We start from the raw sequence: 14,204 nt of genomic DNA on the forward strand, positions 1-14,204 counted from the left end.
AAAAGCAGGTGTTAAAACCTCCATGGCGCTAAGGGACCTCGTACTCAGGCGGTAAGGGTCGGCGCTGTTTACGCCGCCGTAAAACCCTTACCGCCTGAGTCGTAATGAGGCCCATGGTCAAATATGACTTGGTAGGAAAACCTTCACAACAATAGGTATAATCTACCACGCAGGAGCCACAACCAACTCAGAGCACTACACTGCATATATAAAAAAAAATGTGGATGGTTTGAATGTAATGATAGTACCGTTACTCTAAAGCAAAGATTACCAGCTAATCTTACAAACGCGTATTTAATGTTCTTAAAACCAATATTTGATAACTGAACTGTACTTAAACCTTAAGTACACTTGTAGTAAAAAAATATAAACTGTCACAATATTTCAAAACTCATCTAACTGCCCAAAGATTCTACAACAACTAATCAGATAAATTAATACCACTCAAATAGAGCAAAAAATAGACAGTTAGAATACACCAATTGGTATCTAACTGTCCCAAAATTTACAAATATGCAAACAGATAAATCAATACCACGAAATTATATCAAAACATAAACAGTTAGAATACGCCTACTGGTATCTTACTGGGCCAAAAATTTACAATATCCAAACAAATACCTAATATCTTACTGCTCACAAAAACTGGAACAATCCAATGCATAAAGCATTAGGCAGAAAGAACAAGTAAACACGGAAAACAAACAAATAAATAAACTGTAGCATAACAGAAAAAGGTTTTTTTTAATCCAACATGGATTTTTTTTCTCCCACAGACCCAATGATTTTAGCAACAAACACAGAAACTTTGCAAATTGCACAGTACTCTGGTTTGTAATCTTCTAAATATGAGGGTCAATAAAAAGAAGAAAATGTTGATTGTACAATGTAATAAGTCATTATAAAATACTAATACTAACATGCTATTTTCTTTTATTACAGAAATGAACAAGAAAAACATGGACTCCCGTTACTAAACCAAATAGTACGTATAACAAGATAAATACAACCATCGCAGCATATCACACCCATACAAGCTTATAACATTGTTCCTTATAAATTAGTTTTTGACCCAAAGTTAAAAGCCACTATGGGTGTGATATGCTGCGGTGGTTGTGGCCAGGGCATACACTATTGGGTGCATGTCCAAATGGCCATGCACCCATCATTCTATACCCTGGCCACAACCACAGCAGCATATCACACCCATAGATGCAAGCATTTCAACCATTTTTATGTCCGCGGACAGGGGGAAGCTCCTGGGACACATTCAACTTGACAGAGGACAATACAAACAGCGTCCTCAGGACACCCCCATTTTCTTTATGTACGAACATTTCAGGACACCGCGATTGTTCTTAAAACATTTTCACCTTGCCAACGAACAATAGAGACAACGTCTCCAGGACACCCCCTGCAAACATTCCAAGACCCCACGAGTGTTCTTAGAACACTTTCAAGTTAACACCGAATCCATTCTGTTTATTTACGAACATTCCAGAACAGCCGTGTTGTCCGCAGACAAATCGAACACAACAAAAGCGTCTAGCACATAAATAAAATACAACTTTGAACCTATCTCATACTCCCCCATCCTCCCCAAAGACTTCTACACACCAACACACTCTACTAAATACACATTTTGAACAAACTTTCACCGGGCTGTCTGCAGACGTCCGCAAATGCAAGATGGCGGGCGCGACAGAAAATCTGACGCGCATCACGCACCACGCCGCCCAATCAGCGAACACGTTGCATGTCCGCGGATATGACGCAAGACGCTGGGTCAATCGGGGTGCTGTCCGCGGAGCGAACAGGGAAGTCCGTCCGCGAAGCGAACACAGATATCACTAATTTTTTTGCCTTACATTTTGGTCATTTTTAAAAAAACCTCTGGACGGATTTACACCAAATTTGCAAAAGCACGCTTCGGGACCAGGACACCGCTCCTGCCGCAAATTTGGTGTAAATCCGTCCAGCGGTTCGGGCTGTAGCCGTGCGCAAAGTTTTTTTCCATTCAGTCTATCGGAAAAAAAAGTTTTGGGACCCCCCTATAACTTTTCCCCCCCTGGACGAATCCTCACCAAAAAAATTCAGAGTGGGCCATATACTTTTTTTTGCAAAGTTTGGTGAGGATTCGTCCAGGGGGAGCGAAGTTATAAGCCACCCAAAAAGTGCTCTTCCTATGGAAACACCAACTTAACCATAACTACATGGCCACTATTGTGGCCATGTAATATATATATATATATATATATATATATATATATATATATATATTACACTGCTACTAAAAACCTTTGAAATTCAGTGAAAAAACTTTGTTAAAGGGACGTTATGGTTCAAAGTAAAACCGAAAAACCCCTGAAATTCGGCCGTTATGGTAAGATAAGCGACCATAACTCGCGCCACCGTGCACTGCTAACACTAACACCCAGGACATCAAATATGACATCACAAATGTCATTGATGACATCACTGATGACATCACATTACTGGCTCTCCCTTTTTTTTCCTTTACTGACATATCTAAGCCACATAGTTTTCTTCAGTTTTCTTCAGTAACAGTCAGGAAGTAAAAATTGAAAAGGTACTATATTTGTAGACTTAGGGTTACCTTCCATTTTTTGAGAATTTAAAAGTGCACCCTTGTTGTGAATTTCGGCAAGCGCTTTTAAATAAATGTGCAGAAACACACCCCATTTCCTCAAATGCGCAAAGGGGCAAAAAAGGGCATCTGAATGGGAACATATAAAATGCACTCATTCAGATGTCCTTTGTGGATTGGGCTGCTTCTTTTTTCGGCGCACACAGCCTTTTGTCTTTAATTTAAAATAACCATTTTTTAATAAGTGGCCGTTTTTCACAGCATTTCACGCGATCGCGAAATTTAAATAAGCTGAAGGGTCTGAATAATAGTACAATAAGATGTTCATCATGTATTCCACTTGCATAGGGGTTGCAACCAATTGTGCCTTGATGCCCAAGAGCCTTTGAACATATCTGTATATTGCAAAATGTATTCTGTTAACACTGGTATGCTTGTTAATGTTAATGTTAAAGGACATTTGTACGGCGCACTATCACCACTGGAGTGGTCCCCTGGCGCTCTGCCGGCTCTGAAAGAGGAAGGGAGGGGGTTAGCGGGAGGAAGCTGGAAAAGTGCAAGAGAGCAGTGATGTGCTGTTGGCGGCCTCAGCCGAGTGGGTCCGTTGGCTGGGGCTGGGGTATTTGCGGCCGGTAGTCATTGTGTACTGTTGTGCGCGTCAATGTGTGTTTTTGTTTTGTTGTTGCAATATAGTGAAGATTGTGCGCTTCGTTGTGCTGTAGGTTTGCGGTTGTGTTTGGTTTGGAGTTTCAGAGATGTATGCGGAGAGGGGGAAATTGTTAGTGCAAATTGGTTAGTTGGCATCTCTATCCTCACTTGAGGCGGTGGGCTTCGGCTTCTGTAATCTCCCCATATGGGTTTCTGGAGCACCCTTGCACTTCTGTCCTGATCTGGTTCTGTCGGGCCTTCAAGGTCCCTTTCACATTTTACCCACTCCTCCCCCACGGCCCTATCTGTCTTTTCTTCCCACTAATGCGGCTTGCATAAAATCAGTGCGTCAGCTACCCATCTCACACAGTGTTCTCTTAGCACAGGTTTCAAATAGGTAGATTGCAAGTGCCTATATTCAGGACAGAAGAACAAACAGTGGTCCACTGTTTCCCTGAAATGAAGGGAACATACTAGGAGCAAGGTGTCTAAGCGTAAATGTATGTAGAGTGATGACAAGTATGCTGGTGTAATCACATTTAGATATTCCTGGAAACCGAGATCCATGCTACAGGCCCTACAGGATTTTACAGGATTTACAGGATTTGACAAGTGCTAAGGTAGGTAACAGCCTTTTCTTGTAGCATGGTGGTATTTTGACACAAGTGAGAGAACCCCAACGTGTTTAAATGGAATCTAACATGGTTGCACTATGTGAGGTCTAGTCAGCCCTCCTGAGACAATAAATCATGCATAGCATCCCTGTGTTTCTCTACTGTGGGTGAGGACCACAGTCTTATCCAAAACAATACCGGATTTAGCAACACAATATCAGCTATACATATTGGAATGTTTTCCATATGCAAGCTGACATTTGGTGTACTAAGGGGCAGATTCAGCAATTTCATTAAAAACCTGTCCTCAATTACCCCATTTCAGCATTTTTGACAAATCCCAAGAGCTCAGAGCTGTATACTGCTTCAGTGCTTGCCTTCATGTTATATGTATATGTGTTCAGCGTAAGTGAAAGCGCTCCATTACCATGCGATTTCACATATTAGAAAATCGCATTACTGTTACTTTCTATTTTTATTTATTTATCTACTGGTCACTTCTTAGGCGCTTATACAATTAGCAAACATGTTTCAAAATTGGTTCTAGAGTAAAACATGCTTTTTACATTAGGTTTATCCATTCGACATGGTGTTCACCAAGATAATCACGTCTAGACACCTGTTCTAGGCTGGGACCATCTAACTGCATTGCAGTGGCTTTTTATGGGAATGGTAAAAAAAACAAAGCCTTGCTCTTGCCCAAATTAAGAGTGACACCATTTTGCCTACACCGCTCATTGAAAGCCATTAGTTGTCTCTCAAGGCCAGTCAGAGAGATCAATATGGTGTTGTCTGCAAAAAGCAATAGCCGGGTCCAAGCGCACTCTATTTTGTGTGCTTCTCTCTGGAGAGAAGTAATGAGTTTGATGAGCCTGTTGTTGTACATGCAGAACAATGTTGGCGCTAACAAACATTCCTGTTTTTATGACAGTTTCGATATTTAAGTGTTCAGTGATGTCCCCAGAAAGGCTCCAACGAACGGTGGCAGTATTATTTGTGTAGAGAATTTGAATAGCCCCGAGTAAGCCTTCTAGTACCCACACTTCACTTAGTGCTTCCGAGAGTTAAAATCTTGGTGCTTCATTGATGGCCGTATTTAGATTTCTGAATATAAATTTTGCTGCTAGTTATTATTTCGAAGTAATTTACTTTGAAGCAATTACTTTGAAAAATCACTTCAAATTATTATTATTTATTTTATTTTGGGGCCCCCAATTTCCCTTTCCCCTACACCAAGCCCCTCCCCACCCCTTTTAACCCAGTAACCCACGACCCCTATATTACTCAAAGTTATTTTTGAAGTAATTACTTTGAAGTACATTACTTTGAAGTAATTATTGTTGTGATTAATCACGGGATACCCTATGAATGCCTCATATACATTTCCCTTCCTTATTACAGTACACTTTTCAACCAGCACACACATCCAAAATGCCTGATAAATAGTGTTCAGGCCAGGTTGGATCTCTGCCTGTAGGTCACTTAACACCTGATTCTCTACTACCCAATCAGTCACGTGCATTATTACAGCCTTAGCGTAAACCTTTCTTGGTGAATCACGCAGTAGGTCAAGTCAATAAATGACAGGGTCTTTCCTACTGCTTGACTTAGACAGTGGTGCAATTTCCACACCGGTCCATAAAAGTTGGAACCATTGACTCACCTGCCACTGCATTCAATATGTGGAACAGGACTGGCATCCAAATATTAATTTACCTAGGTCAATAGGAATTGTATTCTGTCCCGGGGCCTTGCCAGCCTTTTGGCTATTCCTGGCTCTCTAACCACATTTAAGGTAAATTTGAACACAGCTTGCTCATCTAGATCTACCATTACTCTAACTTCCTCTCCATAGGATACCGGACGCAAAAAGGGTGATCTTTGGTGCAGGTACAAAATTCAGGGCATAGTGGCTGAAGACCTTGAGAGATGATACTAGGTGCCAATCTTTTCTCAAAATCTGCCAATAGTCAATGTGAGCTGCCTTTGCCCCTGCCACAAAGGTGTGTTGCACTGGCATATCATTCTTTGCTCTACCATTACATGCCCTGAACTCCAGACTATACAAAATGTGTGCTACCCCTGTGGCAAATGTACATGTTCGAATATGTTGCGTCCAATTCAGTAATGTCCCAAGCTGAGTCCTAGTCATCTAATAAACTATGAAGGATCTCAAAGTGTTCAAATTGTTTATTAGCATCCCCTGTCAAGTGAATGTGTTCTACTTACAGATTGTTACTTCTAGTCAAGAGAATGCACCAATGTAATTGCATCCATTACCTCAATTACGAAGTTGAGCGAAGAATGAACCCAGGTGAAAATCCCTACAGTAGTGTGAACTCTTTTTCCCTCTGTGGCACAAATCGGATAGGAGTAACCTTGTAGATAGTGGTCTGCTATCATGCAGTATCCTTTAAGCAGATTACAAGGTGCTCTCTAACAAAATCACATCAATCATTATCATAAATATTCATTTCCAAACCAGAGATATTCCGGGTCAGCAATTTTATACTTTATTTGCTTGTCGGCGACTGGTCTGGGGAACACCGGTCCTTGGTATCTCAGCACCCTGATTCACATTGTCATTTAGTCACTCCAATGCTTCTATACTAAGATCTTCATCCACTTCTGCGTTGCATTTACCTAAGTTTGCATTCGGTCTCTCTATAGGTGCTCTCATATCATCCTTATGTGATGTCATCTTTGATGTCATGGTTGTTAGTCCTTCCAGTGCACCGTGGTGGTGCATGTTATGGTTGCTTAGCTTACCATAACGGGCATATTTCTAGGGCTCTTCGATTTTACTTGTAACCATAATATGGATAGGTTGTTATTAGTTCAAAGTAACTATAACGTCCCTTTAACAAAGTATTTGCACTGAATTTGATAGGTTTTTATTAGGGTAATTAAACTCACAACATTCCTTTAACAAAGTTTGTTCACTGAATTTGATAGGTTTTTAGTAGCGCAACTTAACCATACAGTCCCTTTAACCAAGGTTTTTCACTGAATTTCATAGGTTTTTACCAGAATACCCTTAATGTGTATAGATGTACCATTCAACATACTGAACCCCCTGATCCCATGTTGATGACCTCAGGATCCGCGGACTGTGCGACTTTCCGCGGACCTTGGGTATCATCCACACTGCCCAAATGTTCAGGGGTTCTCTTACATTGTTGTGGCGTGCAACAAAGACTCAAAATGTTGAAAAAGCAGCGCATAAGTGAATTACAAAGAAAAATGAAGTAGGTCTACAAACTATATACTTAAGAAAGCAACAGTGCAATTTCATAGGGTATGCACCATAAAGGAATGAACCAATGACAAAAATAAACTGTGCTTCCAATAGTATTGCCTCAGTGCTGCTTTACACAGAACCTAAAAAGCAACTGTCAGCAGCACAAGGACAAAGTACTTACAGCACAACTCAACTACAAACTGGTAAGTGTACTACATGTTTTCCTATACCTGAACAGTTTGTTCAGTGTGCAATACTAAAAAATAATTTCTCTTTTTTACACAGAAATGGCTATCACCCTGGAGTGGCTTGAAGACAATTTTTCTCGGGATGAAATGAGTGAAGACAGTGGCCCTATTGGTACACAGTACCATTTAAAAAGTAAGACAATTAATGCACATTGCTTCACATGTACCTCACAAATATCTTTTTCTTTAACAGCACATACAGAAACTAAAGGGAATGCCCCAGAAGCAGTAGATCATCCACAAGTCCATGACCACATAGTACAGCCTAGTAACAGTGCACAAAACCACCTACTAAGCTTGGAAGAAAATCAATTAATAAACACTTTTGCTGATGTAAAAGATTTTGAACAAAGACATATCATGGACAGTATTAAATATCATTACCCCACCTGCACCTGTACCCCTTCTCCCTGTCCCAGTCAACCATCCCCACAAATTCCCTGCCAGCAAAGACGTTACAATGAGACCTCAATCCCTTCCTCCCCTGATACCCAATCTGTAGAAGACCCCAATTCCCCTGTATATGTCTCAATTTCTGCTACCCCTTCCCTTTCCTAATTGTTATATGTATGTGTTATAAATAAAGTTCTATATGTATTCTGTTGCTGTGCGTGTGTGTTCTTTTTTAAAAAGCCAGTTAAAAGTCAGCGGAGCACACAGCTGTCTGGGATGTCCGCAATTAAGCAAAATGGAGGTGTCATACGTACACCACGTCTGCCCGGGCGGTCTGCAATCAAAATGGAGGTGTCCTATGGATACCGCGCCTGTCCGCAAGTCCGCAAAGTTGTGATGCACCTTTGATTAGTTTGGGGAGCCCATGCCTAACCACCGGACACCTGGGCGCATGCGTATCTCCTCCCCTGGGTCCTGCGTTGATGTACTTTCATCGGTTCGGGGCCCCTTCCCTATCCCGCGGACACTTGGGTGCATGTGCATCACTTCCCCAGGGTCCTACAATCAATGGGCCTGTCCGGCATGTCGGCAGAGCAGCCACTTACTTTAATTAGTTTGGGGACCCCACCCATGTCCGGTGGACACCTGGGCACATGCGCATATCATCCCCCGGGTCCTACAAATACTGCGCCTGTTCGGAAATGTCCGCTGCATGTGTGTCACACATTTAATTAGTTTGGGGACCCCAACCCTGTCCGCAGGACACCTATGCACATGCGCAGAATGGATCCCGTGCAATAGGTGTCCTACGGACAGCCGTCTCATCTGCGAACGTCTTCAATATCACCATGTTACTGCACCCATGCTGAGCGTCGGCCCTTATACGCAGACAGGGTCCGGGCCCCCAGACAGCAAAAAAGTGCTTTTTTGGGCAGTTTAATTGTGAAACTTCACCCTTGCGGAGGTCCCATACCATGCCCCTGGTGATGCCACTGGTGATATGGACACTTTTTTGGAGCTTTTTCAACCCGCTTTGAGGTCCGAAATGTTTGTGGAGCACGCGACTGTCCACAAAGCACTCCCCAGCACCCCTATAAAAGGCCACACCCCAGAGCTGCTTCTCATTTTGCTTTTGGATTTCCAAGACAGAGCACTGCTTATGATTGGGCACTTGATGTCATTGGCTGCAATTGCTGTCATTGCTGCATTATTTGCATTGCTATAGCTAATAGCTCCCCAGGACTACTGCTATGGGTTGCTGTTTAGCTACTTCACATTACTGTGTTCCTGTTGTTCCTGGTTCCTAATACCTTTGCTGATGGCATCCAAGGCTGCTCCTGTTGCTACTGCCTCTGCCTCAGCAGCACTCCTACACTCATCCTTACCACCACCACCACCTTTCCAAGGGCCTGTTTAGGGAAACAGGTGTGGTGATGTAGAGAGGGATCAAGAAGAGGACGAGGATGAGGTAGTGGAAGTCACCATTGCCTAGGGCAAGCGTGAGTCTTGGGTGTGGAGGCTGTTTACCAATGTTGGAGACGTGCCCAAAGCTTGTGCAAACAAGGTGCACTGCACTGAGTGTGACATGGTATTCAGTCACGGCAAACATGGCTTGTACAGCTACGGCACCACCTCCATGTGGCGACACCTGAGGTCGAACCCCGAGGCAGCGGTTCGAAGGGTTGTCCCCTTCGAACAAGGCAGTAGGTTGAGTTCCACTGCAGCATCCTCTGTATCTGCTCCTGCCACCACAAGGGACACTCCTGTGGGGCAGCAGATACCTGAACCAGCCTCGCACCATACGCACTGCAGCAGACCCTTACCTTTCGAGGGTCACTGTATTGTGCATGTACTGCGACACAGTACTTTGCGGGGGAGCAATTTTGCACTGCTTTTGAGGCTACGGTCCGGGAGCATGAGAAAAAATGCCACCTACCGAAGTGAGGCCCACCTAACATCTTCCTCTCTCCACCTGCCCTTTCTTATCCCTGTGGCTGATGCCCCTTCCCTACCCTGCCTTACCTTCCTTTCCTTTCCTTTCCTTTCCTTTCCTTGTGTCTCGTGTATAAAAACACATAAAAAAATACAAAAAAAGGCTCTTTCCAGGCCCCCTTTCACAGTTTAAAAATAGACTTGCCAATGAAATGATGCAGGCCCCTGCACAGCCTGTAAAGTCTGCCGACAGCGCGGTAGTCCGCAGACTTCTAAAAATTGTGGGTGGTGACACCATCAAAAACTTACACTCTTCTTCTGTGACAAAGTGGTGGCTCTGAAAAGAGCCTCTTTGTGGTGTTTCTTTGTTTTTGGAAGGGTTGAATTTAACCAACACCTACTGGAAAATGCTTGCTATACTTTCAAAAAGGACTGCAAAGCATTTTGGATATTTCACAGAAAAACCTGATCGCCAGCATCAGTAAGATGGACTCCTTCTCAGCGAAATAATTCCGTACTAAGAAACATAATATTTTCATTGTGGAAGGAGGACATGTCAACATCTCTCAAAAAAGGCGCAAACAGCCTTGTTGACATTGTGCCTTGCTTTCTCCATTTGTGAACCAAATTAAAAAGAACGCAGCCACATCTGTCTCTGAGCAATGCAAGATAAAAATACTTGGGCGTTTGGAAACATGTCCATGACTTTCCCAAGTGCCTCCTTCATCACAAACTGCAGAGTGATTCCTGTAACATGTCCTAAACTGTTCCCTAATAATAATTAATAAATAATGCCTGGATGATGGCCATCACCAAAGTAGCACAAAGAGCAACCACATTCAACCACTTAATTTCACACACTCCAGACCAGTGCATATCCACATGATGGAATCCAAGATGTGCAGCCACTCCACAGTGCTCTGCATGCACCTCCAACCAATGTATCCAGGGGTCCCCAAAATCCATGCACTCTGCCTCCTGAAAGACACTTGCATAACCATAGCCATCTGCATTCCTCTCAGCAAAGAGACCTTCTGCCACAGTCTCTCCTTGCACACCACACACAGGAAACCTTATTGACCAATGCCCTGGCCTCCACAGTCCCATTTCCATGACCGCCATCCTCAAAAGACCCGGATGTTGCACGTGCGAACCACGGACTAGCGCAGTGTCTGTGGACATATCGTGAATTGTGCAGGGGTGGGAGAACAGTTTTCAACCAGGGTAAGGTATTTCTTCATTAGTAATGGCTCTGAAAAGAGCCTTTTTTATTTATTTTTTATAGGTGCTTAAAAAACACCTTTTATTTTCTATTTTTGTAAAGTTTTTTTATCTTCCTTTCCTCCTTATATTAGCCTCTTAACAGCATTCCTCAGATTCCGGAAAAAACAAACATTGCACAAAATGGAAATCACAAGTCCATCAGCATTAAAAAAATGTATATTAAGGCAGTCAATGTTGTCATTGGAAAAAATCAACATATTTGCACGCTGCATAACTACACCCATGACTTTATTCACAAGCAGCCTTCCAAGATTTTGCTGGGGACTAAACACATTTGGTTGCTCCCATACTGCTCTTGGTAATATTTCCAAAAACACCACCTTTGCACATGGGAACATTTTGATTAGTCTATCCACGAATGACTTCAAAACAGGAATCAAACTTGGGGCACTGATGTTCCCCAAATGTTCTCCTCCATAGTGCACCAACAAAATGTCTGGACTACCAAAAGTAGACATGTTTCTACAAAGAGAAACCAGTTGCTCCATATTGCATCCAGGCGCACTCCACCACAAACCTCCATGCCTGGAAACCCAAAATCTGCAGACACACCTCTAGATTTTGCATACATCTCCAGGTCAGCAACACACCTATCACCATGTACCCAGACACAATATCCTGCCATATGCACCATACAACCAACACAGCAATGAAAAAAGTATAACCCTGCATTCCTGTAAAGCACACACTTAACACCTGATTGAATAATCCCCATAGTACACTCCCATTTCCATGCTAAGCTTGCTGGCAAGCCCGGGATGCAGGATGTGTGATCCGCAGACTACCGCGGTGTCCGAGGATCTCGTTACACAGCCCTTCTTCCCTTTCTATTTATACTTTACAGCACTAACTCATTGGCTACTGGTAAGCAGTAACACACCCATCCACCAATCACATCCAAGACCTCTACATCTAACTCTATCATCTCAGTTCAACACTGTAGATTTACTGTTGAACACTTAGAATACAGGTCTCCTGTGATTGCAAAGCACCTCCAGCAAAAAGTACTTTAAAACTATCCAAGATTTCTGCTTCCAGATTCAAACTACAGGTATGAATATTTTTTACACTACATTTGCAACTCTTTCATAAATGCATGTGAACAGGGTACTTGCCACTTACCCTGCATAACCTACTCAAAAAAATGATACTGCCATTTGTCCTATCACCTATCATCAAGTGGCACTTACCATATCACCCATTGCAAACTGTTATTCTCTTCTTTCCTTCTGTCATTTTTACAACCACTTTCACCACTAACACATCTACTATACAATTCCTAGAATGCACACAGAAAAGGAAAACTGCATGTATCCTACCAAAGCATAGCAAGTACATAGATTGCATGCATTTTAACATGGTGCCTGTCACTTACCTTGCACAGTTCAAAGAATGTACCATTACTTAAAAAGCAAATAAATGTATGTGTGCATTGAGAACAGTCCATTTGTAAATGTGGATAAATAAATCAAACAACTAAAATGATTTCTCCACTCATGTACCAAGCATCTATCTGCAGAAATGTTATTGGAACTCGACACACACAGAACAGTAAATCGAGTCCAGCGGTAACCTGCCATTTTTTCCGTCTCGGTTACCGCCAGACTCGTAATGAGACCAAATATCGGCATAGCTTCCTTTGGAAATATCTGTACAGTTGAGTGGTGTCACACCACCAGCAAAGAGCCATATTTCAATGAAGAAGCATACAAACCAAAGCAAACAAAGCAAATTGCCATACATAGCAGTGGGTGAGTGTATGAAAAGGTAGACAAGACCATAATGGAAGAAGAAACCCTGCTTTCAAGAATATCCCCAGCAAACTTGGCATCAACTCTCCATTCCACTGAACCAATACACCCCATCTACAAATTGCCAAAAATCTATTGAATCTGTGCAGCAGTTCCTCAATCAGTATGTGAAAGACAAAGCAAACATTGAAATACTACAAACTATGGACTCCTGTCCACTGCAAAAATACACAGAAATATGAGGATATTCATTAGCCTATATTTCTGGACCTGCTTACAAGAGCCCCTTCCACCATATCAAAATGTTAGCAACACACCATTCTGCTGTAAGAAATCTCATTCACAAACTGTACTATGCAAAAAGTCCTGCTTTAGCACTGGAGCATTTAAATGACAGTATCCTCCATGGTACAGCCAAAAACTGCTCGAAGAAATACACAACATCCAAAGCAAATATTTTGGAACTGAAGAGCACTTAAACAATTCAGCAACTTTAGAAAACAGTAGCGACAACCTTGTAGATGTCAACTTTCTATTACACACATACAAAAAAGAAATAGACAAGTTTAAAAGCACATCTGCTGAAGTACCAATCCAAGTATGTGTGTGTTGTTGCAAACATTTTTATACAAAGAGCACGAAAACTGAAGATATAGGGCCTCATCACGAGTTGGGCGCTAACCCCATCAATATTACCGCCGGGGCTATTAGTCCTGCCGCCAAACCCCCCCGGCGCTATTAGAGCCGGATTACAGGTTTGGCGGAACAGTATGTCTCCATTGGGCCCATTCAGGAATTTCACATTCCCCATTGGGCCCAATGGGGAATGTTCGGCACTTTTACCGCCGGCGGTAATAGCGCCACAAATTGGCAAATCACATCAGATTTGCCCCCAGCTCAGAGATGGGGGTAAATCCGCCAAGCCCATGGTTTGGCGGAACCTTAAATGCTGCGGTAATAGCGTTACCGCTGCATTTATGGGTTAGCACCAAACTCATAATGAGGCCCATAATGTACAAAATAGAAGACAATGAGGAACCCCAATGGTTCCAATTAGCACTCTACCTTATAGCAGAAAACAAATATGAAATTACTAACCCCTCAATACTGTGCACTTACTGCACTGCAAAAACTTAACAATAACCAAATGCCTCCACAGGCTATCAGTAATAACTTGGAAATAGTCCCACTTACTGCTTACTGAAAGTACTGGAAAGCAAAAACATACCTATAAATGAAATCTTCCAGATGTCATACATGTGGAAACATACATGCACTCTCTGCAACCATGGAATGCAGGAACAAGTCCCTAACGAGCGCTTTGTCTATGTATCTATACCTAACTGTGAATCCATTCCATTCCAGCAGCTCGTACAAAATGCAAACCATAGCATATTATGTTCTACTTGCAATTCCGATAATCGTTCCACCTTACAGATACAATCACATAGCCAATAAGTAATAGTAATGCTTTTAATATACAAA

This window comes from Ambystoma mexicanum, chromosome 10, assembly GCF_040938575.1.
Source record: "Ambystoma mexicanum isolate Mex_15411 chromosome 10, UKY_AmexF1_1, whole genome shotgun sequence".
NCBI classification, from domain to species: domain Eukaryota; kingdom Metazoa; phylum Chordata; class Amphibia; order Caudata; family Ambystomatidae; genus Ambystoma; species Ambystoma mexicanum.